Source organism: Pipra filicauda, unplaced genomic scaffold, assembly GCF_003945595.2.
Source record: "Pipra filicauda isolate LSUMZ 115617 unplaced genomic scaffold, ASM394559v2 scaffold128_size5466820_pilon, whole genome shotgun sequence".
NCBI classification, from domain to species: Eukaryota; Metazoa; Chordata; class Aves; order Passeriformes; family Pipridae; genus Pipra; species Pipra filicauda.
In genome coordinates, this window is record NW_024103751.1 from 4,576,004 (window position 1) to 4,595,768 (window position 19,765).

General features: G+C 41.7%; 1 protein-coding gene and 1 pseudogene across 3 annotated transcripts in view; one reads left to right on the forward strand and one right to left on the reverse strand.

Moving 5' to 3' along the window:
• Positions 1–2,296, reverse strand: part of KLHL32 (kelch like family member 32) — a 126,825-nt gene extending 124,529 nt beyond the window's left edge. For 2 of the 3 annotated variants that reach the window (XM_039390825.1, XM_039390826.1), the window contains exon 1: positions 2,088–2,269. The gene's annotated coding sequence lies outside the window, so the exon portion shown is untranslated. Of the gene's footprint in view, positions 1–2,087 lie in introns of all 3 variants that reach the window. The other variant, XM_039390829.1, reaches the window with a different exon arrangement.
• Positions 2,297–7,371: 5,075 nt separating this feature from the next.
• Positions 7,372–9,065, forward strand: LOC113989844 (annotated as a pseudogene).
• Positions 9,066–19,765: the final 10,700 nt, after the last annotated feature.

A 19,765-nucleotide genomic window follows, 5' to 3' on the forward strand; every position in this document is an offset into this window, starting at 1 on the left:
CTCAAGTTTCCTGCCTGAGGCAATATTCTACGCTATTTATTCAGGGCCAATTTGAAGTTCAGTCACTTTCAAACTTGCTTTCATAAAAATATATCCAGAAATTTAATTTCGGCATAGTCATCTTTAGTTTTAGAATATTACATTGTTTTCTAACAGTAAAGACAGTGCTTAATCTCATATTCTATGTCGTTTGTACAACACGCTGAGCTACAAAGTGTGAAATCTCAGTTTCCATATTAAAATTCCCTTCCTTAAAAGCACTTGCTCTTGCTTGGAATTGAATGCAAGGTACGCCTGCCAATCAAACTGGACCATTTCTGAAGAAATCCTGAGGCAACTTCTTACCCCCTTGAAATATTAGGAGTACAATTTTCCCCCATCTGCCAACTCAATGGCTGCCCAAATGTACATTTCTTCAGGCGTGCTTATACAGGAAGTGACAAGGACTTTTGTTAAATAAAACACAATAAATTTATAAACACTGTAGGCATCTAAAAAAAAAAATCTTATGCTTAAGAGGCATTAATTGGTATGACTGCATTATGGTATGACTGTAAGTGCTTTACAGATGCTGTCAAACTATTCACAATCTGAACAGCAGACAAAAGATTAAAGGAGTTTTTTGGGAATACTTTCAAAATTCAGTAAAAATTTTTCTTTGATCATCTGTATACTTGAACAACACAAAGAGATGTGACTGAGTAGCTGTATATTGGTGGATTTTTATGCATCTGTACTTATTCAGCACATCACTGGATTTCTGTAGGATCTGCTTAAACAGAAAACACTGTTATTGGACAAAAACGCTAAACTATTGAATGCGCCTCAGTGGTCTTACCCCTGCCAACTCCTTCATGCAGGCAGATCCTGGAATCAACAGGAATTGGCAAGGCTACAGTAATGCTTTACCCTATGCGCTACAGTTAACAGGATTCTGGCCTCTGGGTCTGCTCCTGATCTTTTCACGACTGAACAAATGCTGCCATGAACATTTACGCAAATAAGACTTACCTCAACTTGCTTCTGAAACATTTGTAAGATATTCTCCTAGCCATATAAAACTGGAAAAATTTATAACAAGCTTTAAAAAATGTAGTCACGCTATTTTGCTGAGATCAACGTCTGCAGTTTATCCCACCGTACAAAGACCTAAACTGTAACTCCATTTCTTTCACATTTCATTGCAGTGCCTGATGCCAAGCACGCTGCTTCCCACTGTTTGGTGTTACAGTTATGGATAAGCTGTCAGTCCGACTCCGCCGGAGCCCGCACAGGCGAGCCGGGCTCGCTCCACGGGCTGGAATCCACCCTCCACCGATGGCCTGGGAAACTGGCAGCAACGAGCCCTTTGCAACCTGCAGCATCGCAGGGACCCGAGACTTTTCGGTAGAAATGCTCCATATTGACCAAACAGGGAATTTCGTGCCGAGAATCAAATCTTTCTTCACCCTATGCTACAACCACCTGAGCAGCACCTTTAAATTCCGAGAGCTGCAGATTTAACGTTCCAGCTATAAAGGGGACTAGATCATTCCCAGCTGGGAGCTCTCGCATATGTAAGCACCCGAGAGGAGCAAAGGCTTGTTTCTGTCGCTCGAGCGAGTAACTTTAAGTCCGGATACACGAAGAGCGCAGCTCGCACCAAGTAACGAGACGCGTTCCAGCGCCCGTCTCGAGGCGGCAGAGCCATGTTTCATGGAGCCGTCACAACCCGAGCGCCCGGAGCACGTCCCCACATAACCCCGCGGGAAGCGGGACTCACGGCGCCCCGGAGCCACCTCCGGGCTCCGGGTCATCCTCCCTCCCCCCGCGCTCCCCGCCGCTTCCCACGCGGAGCCGAGGGCCGGCGGCAGCGCGGCCGGTACCCGGGGGCGCCCCGGCGGCCGGAGCTGCCGCTTGACCCGTCTCCCTGGCAACGGGGACACTCGCCCCCTGCCTTCCCCATCACAGCCCCCCTTCCCCACGGCAGCGGTGCTGAGCGACCAGGTCGGCGGGGCGCGACCGGCGGCCGCCCCCCGCCCTCGCCCCGGTCCTGGTTAGGTAACACGGGCGGCAAAGCGCCGCCTCGGGCCCGGCCGCTCGCTCACCTCGCGGCAGGTGCTGGGGCCGCGCACGGCAGTGGCGGCGCCGCCTCTCCACTCCGCTCCGCTCCGCTCCGCTCCGACGGCAGCGCCGGGACGAGCCTGGGGGAAGCAGCTCCCGCTCCGTAGACCCGCCGTCCCGGCTGTGCCGCTCCGGTGCCCGAGCAGGAGGAGCTTACCCGCCCCGCCCAGTGCGCAGCGGCGGCCCTGGAGGGCCGCACCTGCCGGAGGAGGAGGAGGCGGGTTGGGCCGCGGGACCACACTGTCGGCTGTCGGTCGCTCCCGAGGTGTTGGAGGTCCGCCACTGCAGCCCGCCGTGCCCGCGGGAGGTGAGAGCTGCCGAGCTTCCCAGCGCCGGGTTCGCGGCCCTGCGGAAGGGCTGGAAGGAGAAGGCCTGGTTGAGCCCTTAAAAAGAACCAAGTTTGAAGGCAGAGCACCTGGACAGTGCTGTAATATATAGGAGAAAATATCATTTTGAGAATTGAACGGAGCAGCTTTAGTTTTGAGCAGTCTGCCTCTCGCTACTAGATTTTCTTAGGAGTCAGTTCTGTCTTCTGATCTGTGCAGTTAATCTAGAAAACAATAGATTCCAAAAATCTCTGCTTTCATCTCCAACATAGCTCCATGTTAAATTTTACATCAGAGGAGTTCAAGCCTCATATTGTCTTATATGACAATTCCCTAAGACATTTTTCAGTGTGTGGGCCTTCAGTTAAGCCTACTGACATGAGCTGCCCTGCTCTAAGGTGTCCATGAAAGACATCTAGAAATAGCGCAATTCCTCATCTGTAGAGCAGACAGCAACAACTGGAAAATTGGTTCAGAGAGTGTGGGTGCCAGATGCAGTATATGGAGTGGTTTGGGTAGTAATGCAAACCTTCCCTAAGTCAAGTGTCAAGCAGTCTGGTGCTGATGCAGTGCAATACCAGGCAGAGGCCCATTTCTGTTCCAAAACAGAGTCAGAAAGACAAGGCCAATGCTTCGTACCAGGGCCATTTAACTCACATGCAACACAAAATTGTTGTGGCTACAGTACCTTTCATTCCATGGCTATTTTGATCAGTGTTAGCTTAAACATATCCACACCTTGCTGCACTGCACAGTGTGTGGACATGACAAGCAGTGCATAGAGTCTCCCTAAGACACTTCTGAGCCACTGTAACTAGGAGCTTGGCTGGAGCTTGAGTGCAGAACTGCAGGATGCACAGTGCTGGTGGCTGAGGTGAGCAGAACGTGAGCAGAGGGCAGTTGGCTGGAGCTCGAGTGGCTGAAAAAGCATTATGGGGCAGTCAGTGCTTTGCCTCTTTCCCTGGCAGATTGGCCCTGAGACCCAGCAAGTCTTACTTGCACTTCAGGCAAGTGGTTAGATGAAGAATGCAAAGGGCAAGAACATCCAGGTGGTGGTGTGGTGCAGGCCTTTTAATGCCTTAGGATTTAGAGCAAGTGCCTATTTTGTAGACTGTAGACTTTCAAGCAAGAAAACAAATTATAGAGTATGGAGGAGTCATGGACAACTGATATGTACAGGAGTGTAGTCATATTCTGGATAATGAAGTTATTATAGGTACAACTGTACAGTGATCATTTATGGCCAAACTGGTATTGGAAAGACCTTCACAATTTCAGGGAAGCCCCAATGAAGAACATGCTTGGGAAGTAGATTTTCTTCCAGGTACACAGAATCAAAGAATCACAGAATTGTTAAGGTTAGAAGGGACCTCTGGAGGTCATCCAGTCCTCTCCCCCTGCCAAGGCAGGGTCACCTAGAGCAGGTTACACAGGAACATGTTTGACTGGGTTTTGAATGTCTCCAGAGAGGAAGACTCCATGACCTCTCCAGTCAGCCTATTTGAGTGCTCTGCCACCCTCAATGTAATGAAGTTTTTCCTCGTGTTGAGGTGGAACTTCTTGTGTTTTAATTTATGGCTACTGCTCCTCATTCTGTCACTGGGCACCACTGAAAAGAGTCTTGCAATACATTGTATTGAATATTAGAGAAAGTCACAGATTGAAACTGATTTTTATTCTTCTTTGTATAATTTTCTCTTCTGAAAATATATAATGAAGAGCTTTTTGAACTTCTGAATCCTATTCCCAGCACTGCAGATGTTTTGATGATCCCATAAACAAGACTCATAAAGTGTAAATGGGAAAGGCTTAGAAGAAATAGCTGTACACAACAAAAATTAAGCCTACCAAATCTTGGAAAAAGATCATAGAATCATAGAATCATAGAATTGATTGGGTTGGAAAAGACCTCCGAGATCATTGAGTCCAACCCTTGGTCCAAATCCAGTCCATTTACTAGATCATGGCACTCAGTGCCACGTCCAATCTGCGCTTAAAAATCTCCAGGGATGGTGAATCCACCACCTCTCTGGGCAGCCCATTCCAATGCCTGATTACTCTCTCTGTAAAGAATTTTCTCCTGATATCCAACTTAAATTTCCCCTGGCGGAGCTTAAGCCCGTGCCCCCTTGTCCTATTGCTGAGTGCCCGAGAGAAGAGACCAACCCCCACCTGGCTAGAACTTCCCTTCAGGTAGTTATAGATGGTGATGAGGTCACCTCTGAGCCTCCTCTTCTCCAGGCTAAACAACCCCAGCTCCCTCAGCCTCTCCCCATAGGACTTATGCTCCAGTCCCTTCACCAGCCTTGTTGCTCTTCTCTGGACCCACTCCAGCACCTCAATATCCTTCCTGAACTGAGGGGCCCAGAACTGAACACAATACTCAAGGTGTGGCCTCACCAACGCAGAGTACAGGGGAAGGATCACTTCCCTGTTCCTGCTGGCCACGCTATTTTTGATACAGGACAAGATCCCATTGGCCTTCTTGGCCACCTGGGCACACTGTTGGCTCATGTTGAGCTTCCTGTCAATTTGTACCCCCAGGTCCCTTTCTGCCTGGCTGCTTTCCAGCCACTCTGTGCCCAGCCTGTAGCGCTGCAAGGGGTTGTTGTGGCCAAAGTGCAGGACCCAGCACTTGGCTTTATTGAACTTCATCCCATTGGAATCAGCCCATCTCTCAAGTCTATCCAGATCCCTCTGCAGAGCCCTCCTGCCTTCCAGCAGGTCGACACTCCCTCCCAATCTGGTGTCATCAGCAAATTTGCTGATGATGGACTCAATCCCCTCATCTAAATCATCAATAAAGATGTTAAACAGGACTGGACCCAACACAGACCCCTGGGGAACACCACTGGTGACCGGCTGCCAGCTGGATGCAGCTCCATTCACCAGCACTCTCTGGGCCCGACCCTCCAGCCAGCTCCTAATCCAGGAGAGGGTACACTTGTCCAAGCCATGGGCTACCAGCTTTTCCAGGAGTCTATTATGGGAGACAGTGTCAAAGGCCTTGCTGAAGTCTAGATAGACCACATCCACAGCCTTCCCCTCATCCACCAGGTGGGTCACCTGATCGTAAAAAGAGATCAGGTTGGTCAGACAGGACCTGCCTCTCCTAAACCCATGCTGGCTGGGTCTAATCCCTTGTCCATCCTGAAGGTGCTGTGTGATTGCACTCAGGATGATCTGCTCCATAACCCTGCCAGGCACCGAGGTCAGGCTGACAGGCTTGTAGTTGCCAGGGTCCTGCTTGCAGCCTTTTTTGTGGATTGGGGTGACATTCGCCAACCTGCAATCGTCTGGGACCTTCCCAGAGAGCCAGGACTGTTGGAAGATGATGGAGAGCGGTTTGGCAAGCTCTTCTGCCAGCTCCCTCATCACCCTGGGATGGATCCCCTCTGGTCCCATAGACTTGTTAGGATCCAGCTGGCTCAGTAAGTTGCTAACTACATCCTCCTGGAATACAGGAGGGCTATTCAGCTCTCTGTCTCTGTCTATCTGCTCTAGAGGCCAGTTGTTCTGAGGGCCACCTGTCTTACTGCGAAAAACTGAGGCAAAGTAGGTGTTAAGTACCTCAGCCTTCTCCTTATCTTTGTTAACTATATTTCCCTCCAAGTCCAACAGAGAATTGAGGTTTTCCTTGCCCCTTCTTTTGCTATTAATGTATTTATAAAAGGACTTTTTGTTATCCCTAACTGAATTAGCCAAATTAACTTCAAATTCCACTTTTCTTTCCCTAATTTTTTTTCCTGCATGACCTAGCTCTCTTCGTAAATTCTTCATAAGTAGCCAGCCCTTTTTTCCACAGTCTGTAAACTTTCTTTTTATGCCTGATTTCTTTCAGAACCTCCCTATTTAACCAAGCCGGCCGTCTTCCCCTCCGGCTGGCCTTTCGGCACACTGGAATAGCCTGTTCCTGTGCGCTCAAAATTGCCTGTTTGAAGCATGTCCATCCCTCCTGGACCTCCTTGCCTTTAAGGGTTGTTTCCCAGGGTATGCCCTGAATTAGTTTTTTGAATAGGCCAAAATCTGCCCTCCGGAAGTCCAGAGTAGAAGTTTTAATGATGGCTCTCCTTACATCCCTGAGGATTGAAAATTCTATTATTTCGTGGTCACTATGCCCCAGGCGGCCTCCAACCACTACATCATCCACCAGCCCCTCTCTGTTTGTAAACAGTAGGTCTAGTGGGGCCTTACCCCTGGTAGGCTCATTTACCAGTTGATGAAGGAAATTATCCTCTATACACTCCAGGAACCTCCTTGACTGCCTCTTCTCTGCAGTATGAAGCTCCCAGCAGATATCCGGCAGGTTAAAGTCACCCATGAGCACAAGGGCTGGAGATTTTGAGACATCTGCCAGCTGCTTGTAGAACAATTCATCTCCTTCATCATCCTGGTTGGGCGGTCTGTAACAGACACCCACAAGGATGTCAGCCTTGTTGGCCTTCCCCATGATTCTGGTCCACAGGCACTCAACCTTGTCACTGCTGACCTCAACTTCAACAGAGTCAAGAGACTCTCTAACATATAAAGCCACCCCTGATACTGAATAAAGCCACCCCTGATACTGAAGAGACTGAGCAGTTAAAAGGACACCTCACTGCTGCACAAGAGTAAAATGGAACCTATATTTTCATTGAAAATTCATGAAGCCCTTAAAGGAAAGCTGACATTTTGGGAAGAACAAGTCGCAGAATATATTGACATAATGAGCACCGTGGAAAAAGAAGTGAAAGCAATCACTAAACCATTCACAGTTAATAAATGTAATGAAACAATGAAAACAGATCTGCAAATCAAGGAGAAATGACTGAAAAAAATCATGGACAAATCTGCAAGAAACCAAGATTCCTCTGGTTGAGAAAAAAATATGTGGTTTCAGTTTTGAATACACCAAAGAAAAACTTCATGGTGCAGCTAGCCATTTGGTCTGCTAATACAAATGATGTACCATATGATGTACCATATGATGTACCATATGATGTACTGTACAAATGATGTACTGTATCATAAGAAAACTGGTGATTGACACAATGTGATCATCCAAATACATTTGCAGGAGAAATTAATATTCTGGTCAATAAAATACACGATTCAGTTAGTGAGAACTGTCTGAAGCAGCAACAGTTGTTGACAACTTATGCATATTTTATAGATGGCCTCATATCTACCCATTGTTCAGCAGATAATGTATTTGCATTAGTTGTACCAGGGTCTTTTACCTCTGTTAAAAAATTGCTGATCACTGAACTTTCTTAACTGTCTGCAAACATATTACAAAATATGACTGTGCCATTTGCTAGTAAAGCTGAGCTGTTCAGGTTGACTGGGGAGCATATACATGGCTTAGGAGGAACATTAAATATCTTGACACCAATGGTAGGAATTTTCCTGGAACTAAAGTGTTCATTTCAGAATAACACAAGGAAATTTTCTGCTGTGGCTGATGAGATGAAGGACCATAAAAAGCAATTAATACCTTCTTAGGAGATCTCTAACTCACTCTGAAAAAATTACAGAAAGAAACAGCCAGTGTTTTTTGTCAGCTGCAAAATACCATGAGGATTTAACAGAAGAAGTGGAAATGGCAAAGTGTGTATATACAAAGAATGCAATGAATTGGTGTCCTCAGTGCAAAGCCAGCTGAACCTGTTGGCACAGGAGATACAGAAGAACTTAGCTTGTATACTGTCAAAAAATGGAAGTTTGAAGACTACCATCACTGCTGAGCAAGAAAATGTGTACCTGGAAACTATTGACCTAGACAATAGTAAAACTCCTGCTTCAAAACAAATTTATTGCATCTCTGGATAAGTTCTTTCAAGAGCTCAGGGACATAAATGGTGTTTTATGTCCATATGTTTTATGGACATAAAAGAAGATGCTGGTGGAATCCATAGTCTGTTCTCAGTAACTTCTTGGCAATCTAACAAACGTATCTCAGGATACTGGTGAATGGAGAGAATTTGAAACTGCTCAAGAGTCAGCTTTATGGATCAGTATAAGTCCTTCTTCAGTGATCAGAAACAGCAGCTTCAGTGTTTATAACAGGAAACAGAAAGTTTGTGATTGAGATCCATATTTTGTATTGGATATCTTGTTCTGCATTAAGTTGCAGTAGATGTGGTTTGGAACCACCTCATTGTAAGAATAGATCCTACAATGCACTTTATTATATGCATATCAAGAATACAAATAGTTGTGTTCAAAGATCCTTGACATACTGCTGGCACTTAACCAAGCTAATTGCCAATTTTAAAAGCACTGGAACTCACCCATGAGAGCTACAGACCAACAGGCTATATTGACCTTAAAAAAGGAAAGAGTACATCATGTTGCTGCCAGCCAAGTCCAGGGTCTCCAGAACCATGCTCTCATTTAGAGGCCTGACTGAATGACTCCTAAAAAAAAAATCTTCTTATCTATTTTCAGTATGTGCTCACTAAAAGCCAGTCAATACGTAAGAACTTATTTAAAGAACGGAATTGTCCTATGGCTATTGAAAGCTGGGAGCTAGAGAGCAAGCAATTCTGTGCAACAGGGAAATGCAATGGATTTATATATTATATACAACTTCTCTCAAGAACAATAGTGAATTGTGGCTTGCAGCATTTACAAGGGGTGCGACTGTTAAAGAGACAGAAGAATTACCTTAAATAAAGGCTTGTCAAGCTCTTTTACTCTCTCTCTCTATAAAAGCTTATATTGCCACAAATATACTCCCTCATATATTTTTTAGAAGACTGACTTTAGAGATTGGCATCAGTGTAATTTCTTTATCACAGCAACATATGGCAGTCTTCCCTGCTGCCAAAATATAGCCATGTTTCAGCTTCAGGGTACAGCTGGCTTGAACTTAAAACTGAGACTGCTTTCAAACATAAATACAGAATTTTATGTTACTCCTTCCGACACCATGAAGGAAAAGTAAATTCAAAATTCCTGTTACTGGAACCTCTATGAACACTACAGTGCTTCATGGTTCCAGCCACACTAGGAAGTATTTTTTCCTTCTAGTTTTTGGATAACATCTGAAGTGATTAACAGTCAGGATCATGTATCATTCAGATACCCATACTAAAATTTTTTCAGTTCAGATTCCTGTATAGTTTTGCAAGATTTGATTTTATAGTGCTTTATGGTGAGTTTCCCACATAACCACAAGTTACAGCAATCTCTGATCATGTGCAATGAATGTTTCTGTACACCTTCTGTTTAGAGGCTCTTTACAACTCATCCATAATTAACCCAACATTTCCTCTTGCGGTGCTCTTCCTGATTTGCAAAGCTGAATGTAAACCTGCTGTACTGGTCCATGTTATCTCACCGTTCTGAAAATTAGCCAGATAAATACAGCCAATTCCTAGTTACATTTGAAATTATACCCAGCACCGCTATTTTGATTGAAAACATAAAAACATCAAACACTACACTATATTCTGAGCAGTTTGCTCAGCTGAGCATTTTCTAGGTTACATGTCAGTACCACAAATATATAAAAGGAACAAACAGAATAAAGGTCCAACATTAAAAAAGGAAGAAAAATAATAGCTGCAATCCCATCCTCTATTCTCATTGCAACTGGAGCTAGAAGAAAACCCTTAAGTGCTTCCAGTTTTCTGCTTATTGATGGAGCTGACAAACACCAACTGCATGACAGCACCCGCTTAAAAGAAGCCCAATGGGCAAAAAAAACCCCAATTAAAACAGGTAAGGGAGTAACTATTCCCTTCTCAGTAGAAGATATATAAATAGTAGTGTTAGCTGTAACATTGGAGTTGTCTAGGTTACTGCTTTGACCCGGTTCTTTCATTTGGAACAGATTTAGTCACATGAGCTGACATTTCCTACCGGAGGAAAGAAGTTTCCTGACAGGTAGGAGGGAGCATAACGTCCTGCTTGAACCTTGCAATACTTCCTCTGCTATGTATTTTCTGAATAGAGCCCTAGATGCAAGGCTTAACATTTACGGAAAGGAAAAAAGGAAGTAGAGGTTAGACAAGAAACTAACAAAACAGTTCTCTAAGGAACCCATATAGTACTGTTGGTAAGTAAATTGCTGGCCACTGAAAATTAACAGTTTTCTGATTCCTCTACTTCCCTTTCCTGGATCCCCCCTACTCCAAAAGAACAGCTGAGTGTGGCTCAGCCTGAAGCTGCTTTAAACAAAATCATTCTCCACTTCTCAACCATTGAAATAAAATAGTCTGGCACATTAGATGTGACAACCCACAGCTTTTATTTCTGTGAAGTAGGAGGTGTATTTCTAACATCAAGGAAACATATTTTACTGCCAGTACTCTGAAAATGCAGTTTCTCCATTTAGCATGTGGCTGCTGCGAGAGCATCAGACTGAAGGCTCTGATGTATGAAAACTTCCATCAGCTCACAAAAGGGATCATGGCATGGCTGGCAAAAGAATAAGAGCAGAGCCTGAGGTCAGGAAGAGGGAGAGAAACCATGCACTCCTGCAGTGCTTTTTCCACTGTGATAGATGAGCTTATATATATATATATGTATATATATATAATGCTTTATGGAGCCTGGAGCAAACCTCGGTACTGTCACTCTGCTAACAAAAGCGTAGGCCTTTGTTTAGAGCACTTTATATGCCTTTGTTTTCAAAACGATTGAGCTTAAAGTTCCATGGTGTCTTTAGATTACTCTTCAGCTTTTTCTTACATTCAGTTCCTTTCTACAGTAGAAAGTAGCACAGTAGTGAAGATCTGAATGATGGAATGTTTGCTGCACTTTTAATCCTGGGACAATTAGACAACCAGTCTTCCTCCTCATAAGAGGGAGGATGCAGGTGTTAGAAACCTGTAGAGAAAGGTAGAGCTCCTATAAGTAATTTAGCCTGTCTGCAGAACCAAAGGACTTTTTATCATCCCCTCCACAACTACAGCTGACAGTGCTGACCTCATTGTGCTAACTCTGCACACCAGCAATTCCTTCCTCACACAGTAAAAAATAAATTAACTGTTTAATCATAACACCTTGTAAGTTTCTAACCTCTGAAGATGAGCAGAATAAGAAGAGCTAGCAGGTACACATTAGAAACACAGCATGTGACAGAAATATGAGCATGTGTAGTCTTCTTATTCATTTTCCAGGTACCACTTTGAGAATAGTTGATTCCTTATATGATTAAGGACTTCCAGTCTTTCCCCATGCAAAAGCACCTGCAGATATCAGTTATTGTAGGCTGCTACACCTAACACTTACAGTTTGAGGTTTACTACATTTTAAGTTGTTTCTGCAAATGCTACCAGCCTCTCATCTTTCTCAGTGTGTGTTCTAACAGTTCTCTGTGTTTCTTAGAGCATTATTAAAGGTCCTGTACGGCTTCATGTTGTCAGAGCATGAATCCACAAAGAGTGCCAGGATGTAGATTTCCAAAATGATGATGTTCTGTAGATACCAGTGATACAAGGTTGTGGCTTACTCCAGCACCTCAGTGTTTGAACTGAGACCCCTGCACCTCACCAGCATTTGTGCACTGGAAACAGAAGATATTCTAGTCCACACCCTCACTGAAGAGATAAATCCACTCACAATAGTACTTATGCAATATGGAAACCTTAGTTTCTGACAGCCTGTTATTTTCATGTGCATGATTGGTGCTCTTAAATCAGAGGAGGGAGAACTCTCTTAGTCATACTGGTAGCTGAAGTGTAGCCATACCAGTTCAGACCAAAGATTCACTCAACACAGTGTAACTGAACCCTCACAGGTTGATTTCCCAATGCTTAACTCTGTAGTTAAGGGGCAGTTGAAATCTGGAATAGACAGTTTCCTAACAAAAATCTGTTTTTTCTAATAGGATAAAATTTTTAATCAATCAACTAATTGAGGATAGAAGGTGAATGCAAGATCCACAAAATATGCAAATTTGCTTATTTTGGATGTTGTGAAAATACCAGTAGGGATAAGGAACATGCTTGTTGTAATATATATCTTTTTGTCCATGTTTGCCAGAACATATGTTTTGGTTTTTCCATTCTTGACATTAACTAGCCATGGGAGTATTTGAATAATGTAAAAGCCACTCTAACACATCTCTGCATAGTTGTCTAACAAATCAGAAATTCAGACACAGTTTTCTAAAAGATCCATGTTTGCTTCCTCAACAGTTTGTTGGACTGGTTAGGCTGCATGCATGGTGGTCTGTAGTATCATCACTAGGATCATGATGAAAGACAAGAAACAGTGCTTCATACACCAAATACTAGACAGACTGCTTACTCCATGCGGCACAAGACTGGCTGTGTCTTGAGAAGAGATCAAATTTAGGTACACTGATTTTCACTCCATCTGGTAGGTATGGGAATAGTTATATACGTATGTATTTTTGTATGTATGTATTTGGAGCTGAATTTCTGTAGCTCAAGGATTTTTAACAGGTATGTTAGACCAGAACACAACATATCTCTTTTCATGACTACAAAAAATCAACGATATGATGTAACAAAAAAAACCCCAAACACCAACAAATCAAACATTGAATGGAGTATTTGATGTATTCACAGACTGACAACATTTATCTAAAGTTTAAGTTAAATATGTTAAGCTCATTTTGTATAAAGAGCAAGATCCTCGGTGCATTGGTTGGAAGTCCTCTTCTTGTCATTGACAAATTAGTAGAAATAAAATCCCTACATTAGATACCCTAAGCTGCTTTCAGGATTATGATTGTACTTGAGGAAGATATATGTGCTATGCTTCTTACTCACCCTCTTAAACAAGGGGTATATGAAAAGAAAGAATGAAATATTAAGCAGCAGTTGAGTGGTGGCTTTCAGGATCACCATTTTGGACTTACCTACATTCCTCATAAGTCCCATTTAGGCCCCTAAATCCTTCGTTATAGATGGTTCTTGGACTTTCACAGCTGTGTCTGCATTTGACACCATGTAAAAAGTGTATACCTCTGGGTTCTGTAAAATTGAACACACAGAAACTGCAAGGACTGTACTAACAAAAGCCATCTAAGTGCCTAAGTGCCAGGAAACTGAAAGGCAGTATGGCTTTTGAATAACCCAAAGTGGGAAACATAGCTTGTACTCTTGTGATTCTGCTTTTTTAAGGTTCAATGGTGCAGGAGACACTAAAAGGCAGACCGCAACTAACTTTCCAGAGATATACCTCTGATTTATGGAAAACTCTAAATCCTATTTAAGGTTACTTCCATTACAGCTACAGTCAAATACCTTTCTCTTTTGTTTTAAATTTATTTTATTTTTTCCAAAACAACAGAAGTTGCTGCTCAAATCATTTACCAGAATGACAGGCTTGGAGTGGAAACTGAATAATCTGGTCTGAAGCTAGGAGGGTTAGGAGTTGTCTGGGGGGGGGTCACTCTGTACAACTGAGATGAAGAGACAAAAAGCTGCAGGAAGGGAGACAGATTATGGAAGTTATTAAATGAAACATCTGGCTTATGACAGCAGGGGCTATAGATGGCAATAGACCCTCATGTCCATAAAAGCAACAAAAGCATACAATTGTGTGTCTGTGTACATGTGTGTGTGAATGTTGTCTGGTGGGGGTCTGACACTGAGTGTGAAATCTCCTGTTTCCTGCTGTGTCCGGATGAAAAAAAAAGGAGCTTTTGTGTATAGTTTGAAAGGAACAGAACTCAAATGAGCAAGATGTTTCCAGAGGAGTCATTGAAGCCATCTTCTTTTTTGCCCAATGGAAAATCAGACACACTGCCTAAAATTCTAACATAAAAATAAATATTGTTGCCATCTAACTCCCAGTCTACAGGGGCAATAAAGAAAATACATGTGTGATACCCTCTGGCAAACACACATAATTCATTAATAAAATGCTAAGTTGTAAAATGTATCAACATCTAAACCTTTCAGAGTTAGGAAACAGGAATACACTTCCATAGTTTTTCATATTTTTTTTCATAATAGCTTTTACTTATACATTTGCTTACTATACTTTAGCCTTTTACCCTCTATGTTCAATTTATACACTGAACTACAAAAAAAAAGAAGCACCTTATTTATGCCTCAGAAAGACAAAACATCTGAAAAAAATTAACTTTAGCAAAAAGTATAACTACTGTTTTAAAAATTGTAGTGTTACTTTCCACCCCATTTTCTAACCTATACTAGGAAATTATGGAAGAACCTGAAATACATATGGATGAATAGAAAGAACAAAAGGCAACGGTCAACATCATGCATTCATGAAAAGGAGAAAAACGTATTTTGCCTTCTTACTGGTAGCTGCAACAGTCTGAACTGTAACGAGTTCATTTTATGAGAATATCCATGAAGAGTATGCTTGCAGTCTGCTAGAGGAGATCACTGGCATGTGCCTTTCAGTACTGGAAGAGAGATTCTGAGACAGATGTTGTTTTGTCTCCGCATAAGCATCTATAGTTCTGCTTCTCTGCCCCATGCCCAAAGACAGAGTATGGTACATCCATAGGGGTGTCAGAAAAAAAAGAAAACACCACATTGTTTTAGCAATTAACCATTACAAGATGACCCATATTTTACAAAGAGATCAAGGTATTAAACAACAAATAGGTTACCACATTCCCTCTGATGTCTGAACAAAGGGTGAAAGAATGCAGGAGCAGCTTGCAGAAATCTAAAAATCTCAGTTGTCACTGGGGTGAATTTCCCTATGCTGCAAAGAGAGATGCCCTGCAGGGGTCCTTTCTACAGTCTTACAAGATTTTACAGCAGGACAAAGCTGGCCCCTGTCACAAACCATTGAAGGGTCTGGCAGTACTTCTGGCAAGAGAAGCTTTGCTGCCATAATTCAGGCAGACCATCAAAAGACATTTCCTCTGAATTAACTCAATGTATGGAGTTATTTAAAGTCTCCATCATCCACAGGCTGAGAGGTCTGCAACTTGTAGGTACAGCAGGGAACCTCATCTCAAGGCAGCTGTTAGATGCTGAGGCCTGGTCCCACAGAAAGGTGCTCAGAGGGATTTCTGTCAGCAACTTACTGGAAAAGGGTCTAGCAATTTTCTGCATGTGAAATTTATCATTTGTAACCACTCATCATTATAGCTTTCTGCACAGAATTAAATTCCTTAATTCGTATTAGAAAAACATGAGTCATCCTGACAAACTGTTTATCAACTAAAGAAAACTTGACCATTTTCAGCATTTTCTAGCCCCAAAAAGTATGCTAGTCCATAGAGAGTTCCTGAACTAATGCTTGAGAATGCTCTTTTCGCATTTCATTATGCATATATGAAAGTGTGGTAGTTTCATCATGATCCCAAAGACATCTTACATAAAGAAAGAACTCTGCCTTCAAGGAGTCTCAGTAAGTCTGAGTAATAACGCTGGAGCTTTGAAGCATAATTATGTCCTTATTATATAATCTAATAATGAACTTTTAGTACATAGAGGTAGTACTTCTTTAAATATTTGTGGACCACTTTAATAGTCTATTTTAGTAGCCCCCAGAGCAACCTGACAATTACATATTTAGCCACTGTATCTCTCTATATAATTAGTAAATGTAACTGTTCAAAATACATCTGTGTCCCACATGCTGCCCCCAGATTTTTTAATGCTGTGGAAAGAAGAGGCACACTAAAGGGCTCTCTAGCTTCAGTAATGATTTCCACTTGAACTCTAATACTGGTAGTTATGTGTTGGTATTGTTGAAACCTTTCTTGTTTCTCTACTGCATTCTCTACCAGCACAATTTGTATATGTAATCACTCAGGTATATGGTGACACATACAAATGAAAATGAAAATGCTCAGAAAACCTGTAGGAAGAATGTAATTAATTTTCTGTATTACTGTACATAAAGTATAGTATTTAGAAATAATGCAAAACTAACTAAAATAATACAGCATTATTTGTCTTATTTATGTCTTCCTCTGTGACATATATTTATAGGTACTTACTGCATTAGGTGTAGATCAAATCCTTCCTCTAACAGAAGCCTCTTCCAACTTTAGTGTAGACGCTGGAATCCGTGGCAATGGCTTGTGGAAGCAGCCAGGAAGTATGCTTCATGTGTGCCAGGTAGATTTTTAGCTACTGTATGTCTAGAAAAATACAGGTACAGGACAGGGATTCAAATGCTACTTACCCAGCATAACACTGATTAAGCCATTTAGCTATTAAACCGCACTGTAACTTCTCCAGCTTCTTAAGATCTATATATAAGCCTTCTTTAAGACTGAGATATATATAAAATGGTTTTAGAAGTGTTTGCTGAGGTCATTTTGGCTTTTCCATTCTGCACAAAATTTGGCTTTTCATAGGTAAATAAAACATATTTCAAATTTTGATGTAAAGCACACCCGCAAAAACACAATTGGCAAATTGCAGAAGGATGCAATTAAAGTGTAAATGAAATAAATAAAACTGGTTCTGCAACTACGTATAGAAGCATGGAAATTAAATGCCTTGATACATCAAATCACAGATAATAGAACTAAGTTATAAAGTTCTGTATACCAAATGCATCATACCTGTATAAATATTTATGCATCATCACAAATTAATAACCATATGGAGAAAATATAAATATCCTTTATGGAAAAATATACATTATTTTAGAAGAAATATATTACATTATATGTACCAGCCCATATAGGTTATATATTTGTTACATATTTGTTATGTGCTATATTTAATGAAAGAAACTCCAGCAGATAGCTGATAAATGGATTCATAATATTAGCTATCTTCTGGACCATCAGATAGCTACTGCAGTGGCAGTGCAGTAAAATCATGGCTACTGTTAATGCTTCAAGTCAGTACAAAGGATGGTGTTTGTCTTGGGTGATGTTGGTGCACCAGCAAAGCCAGCCCGAGGTGAGCCCGAGGCAGCTACCATTCCATTCCATCCAGTTTCTTCTCACTATTGGTTCACCTCCTCCTCATTGGAGCTGGTACAATCATTTCTGTCATTGCTGGAGTGAAATGGTCAGGGAGCAAAGTGCAAAGTCTTGCAAACCAACCAACCAATCAACCAACCTGGCAGCAGTACAAGTTCAAGGTATTCATACTCCTCCTGCCATCTGCCTTTTGCTTTTCCTTCTGTGTTTCTGGCAGCTTTCTGTGGGACCAGTCAAACCCTCAGTAATTGATACAGCTTAGAAAAGCTATGTGAGTTTCTTTCTTTATTAAATCAGACTAGCTACGTGATGTTGTTTGCTCTGAACAATTCCTACACTCCCATTTTGGCAACAGAGATGAACTGAAGCCAGGGTTACAAGAAATAATGAGGCTGTCAGTTGTCTCAAGTAGTATTGCCACTAAGAAGAGAACATGGGGAACTAAACCCTGTGAGTAAAAATGAAGGAAAAATGCATGCGTAATTCCTAAAATTAATTCCTTCCAGTACCAGGCTGGTTCACTCTCAAATATGTTGGCTCCTACTGTGCATTTCCAAGTCAAAGTAACCTGCTAATTGAGGTAGAACAATCAGATAGGAAAAATATGGAAGATGATGTCAGATATATCAAGCCACAGGCAACCAGGAGAATTTAAACGCAATATCTGAAATTAGTATTATCTGACAAGGACCTGTCTGGACTGGTATGTGACCCCGTAAGGCTGAGCTTGATCCATTCGCCATAAACTTCATCCACATAAGCACTTGACAAAAACTCCTTTAAATAAAGCACTGCAGCCACCTAGCCTTGAAAAGATGCAAGTGTTCAGGAACATTCTGATCACAAACTGGAATTAAGCAAAATCCTTCCATGTACTTGTAGATACTTCAGAAGCCAATAAGAGGTGGATCTGTTGAAGTCAATAAGAGTAACAAACTGAATTAAGTTACAGAACAACCAGAAGTCACTAAAAGGCAACAGTGATCCATCAGTGAGTCCGTCTCTTGAGTTCATCTTTACAAAGCTGCAGGACAATAATTTTTGCTTGGCTCATAATCAATGCTTGCTAATGCTATGTTCTCTGGTTCTGCCTAACACTGATGAGGTAAGGAACAAAAGGATCAATGCTCTCATTGTGTTTACTGGGAAACCAGTAATCTTAGGACAGAGGACTCAATTCCCTGAATCCTAATTATACATGAATTTGCTCAAGTATCTATTTAGACTGGCGTAAATTATGAACAAACAGCAACAAATAGATGAGAAGAGGAAAGTGTCAGTGGCAGAAAATGTGGACAGGATCAAATATAAACCTATGCTGCTGCTGTATAAGGGCACTTCTAATTTTCCTCTGCTGTCGACTGCTGTGTCATTTCCAGACCACAAATCATGTAGCAAACCTCACCTGCCTCTTCTCAAAAATTCTCAAGTTGGGCACCCACTATGAAAAAAAGACTCTTATTTCACTGAGATTACCTGCCCATCTGGACTCATACTTTGATTCCTGATCTTCTGAACAGTAAAGACAGCAAAGAAACCTTAGAAGTACCACATAGCAAAACAAGATGATAATGACATTCCTGTTCTCTCTTCTCTAAAGGGAATTTTCAGTAGGTCAATCAGAATTTTGATGTTAGTTAACTACCAAAATTAATTTCTGATTTTCCATTTAGCTACAGAACTAGCTGAGAAAGAAAAAAGAACACAGCATATAATCAAAAACAGGATGAAAAATGGAAAAGATTCAAACAATGGTCACAAATGTACTTTTTATTTTCCAGGTGCACAATAGCTTTAAAAATTCTCTTTTAAGAGGCGTGAAAGGATTGAAAGGAGATCTAGTGTGGCAGCCTATGACACACGTATATTGTGCAAGTTACAGTATTTTTCTCTGATGTGTTTGGTGCTGTCCAGTGTTGAGAACAGGCTACTAGTGTACATGAGCTCAGCTGGATAGTCTGTGTTCTTGTAATGGGCTGTTTTGTTAAAGAGCTACTTGACAACCAATGTTTGTTATTTTTAAATTTCCTGAAAAAATTCAGACTCCTAGCTCATGAAAAATGCATCCCTTCTGAAACACTACCTAAACTGAATATATACACATTCATTTTTTAATAATCACACTTACAGACACTTTGTATGGAAAAAAAATCCAAGTTCGTGATTACTGATATTTAGTATCAGCAAGGTCACACTGGTAAAATACCAAATTAGCAAAAAAAAAAGTTTTCCATCTCAGTTCTTCTGCTTGTTACAGTCTAAGAAAGACTCTTCAAAATAAAAATCTTGTACTTTTGATTCTTCTTTATACATGAAAAGAACAGCCTCGTGCCATCCTCAGTGATAGGAAGTGACAGGCAGAGCATGACATCACTCTTTGTTTTTAACTGACTGCCTTCTGGTGAATTTATTTTGCTGTCAGTAAATATTATGGCAGTGCTAATCACATCTAGGCTTTAAGGAGACAGAAGCCTTGTGCTGAGTTTGATCCCAGAAG